The following is a 1670-nucleotide window of genomic DNA, read 5'->3' on the forward strand; positions in this document are numbered from 1 at the left end:
CTACCATGGTTTAAAAATGGGTTTTTCCTTTTCCTAAAATGTTCAGCAGATGTTGCAGTATTCTCATGTCTCTTTCATGTTGGTATGTGTGCCCGAACGACACTGTGCCCAATGAGAGAGAGAAGTGTAATTCCCAAAGAGTCTTTCATGATTCCCTGGTCACATACTTGTGGAAAGGGGGTTCTATTATTAATAAACATGGCACTCCCTGCATCCCCTATCCTCATTGGAAATAATTGCTAAGGTCATAGAAAATTCCTGGGGGAGGAAGCCTATGCCTACACTCATGTCACCACCAGATCCTTCCAGGTCATAACTAGTGGGACACGTTGTGGGAAAGTTTAGGGAATCATTTTTCAAAAACCTTAATAGGGGCTTGTTTTGTACATCCTCCAGCCTCATAGGTTTTTCCAGTTATTCTTTTTAGACCCCAAACTTGCACACTCACTGTTGGCAAGCTACCTTTCATCCTTGTTTTTCCCATTGGTGAGTAGATCAAGAAACATGGTTTGACATGTGCCATGCTACAGAGCTGCTTACTTGAAGAGAAGATGGTGATAGTAATGACACATTAGTAAAGGACTTTACAAAGTGTCTTCCTGTATAGTGAGTTGCCTGCCTAATCTTCTGAGGTTGGTAAGGGTAAGTATTATTACAGTCATCCTCACTTTACATATGAAGCAGAAACTCAAAGGTTTAAAGTGCCCTGATGATAGGTGGTAAAACGAGGACTCCCAGATCCTGACTTGTGCTGACATTCTAGGTTAAGACTAACCTACAGTCTACTTTCCAGCTGACTGTACTCCCTCCCTGCTTATTTTTCTGAAGGCTTGTCTTGCTTTTAATGGACACCCCACCACACACATGCCTCAGCCTCTGCTTCCCAGACTCACCCAGCCACTTCATAAGGATGCAGAGAATATGGGGCAGAGGGTTCAGCTGTAAGGTCCATTGCTCCACTGGGACTTGAGTAAAGACCTTGCCTCCAAACCATGCAGTTTCTCACCTTGCACACTGCGACAGCTGAGCTTAGGACTGAGATGTGCAGATGTGCAACATTCAAAAGAGGTGTCCTCAACAGTGGAACATCTTAGGGAAGAAGATGCTGCCATATTAAACAGAATCAGCTCCATGGAAGTGCCTGGGGCTGGCCCAAGCCAGAGCTTTCTGCTTCCTGAAGCCCCTTTTCCTCTTTACTGTTTGTTCAGATAAGAGTCATTATTCATTATGGGCCCTACTTGTGTAATATTAGGGAGGTGGTCAAAGCCAATACAGGCTATTCTTATGTCCCAAATTGGAAGACACTGCCAATTCTCCTCTCCCCAAACTTGACTCCTCAAACTTTGAGTCAGGGGTTAATGGATGACCAAAGATACCAAGAGAGAACTGCTGTGGGCTGCATCTCTGAAGTGCCGGGTCGTGCAAACCCCACCAAGCATTCCAGTTCTTGTGTGTCAAGTTGCTCTAACAGCCTGAGACTTCAAGCACTTTTTTAGAAAAGTGGTAGTTGGTTGAATTTTACTGGTCCTGAAGGAACCATCACACTACTAATGGTATTTGATTGTCAAGGGTAGTACTCCTTCGGTAGTCTGGATGCACTTGTGGCCCTCTGGGGACTGTAGAGCCATGAGCATCTGACACCTTCAGAAAGTCTGTTCTTGTAGTTTCAC

Source organism: Urocitellus parryii, chromosome 1 (genome assembly GCF_045843805.1).
Source record: "Urocitellus parryii isolate mUroPar1 chromosome 1, mUroPar1.hap1, whole genome shotgun sequence".
NCBI classification, from domain to species: Eukaryota; Metazoa; Chordata; class Mammalia; order Rodentia; family Sciuridae; genus Urocitellus; species Urocitellus parryii.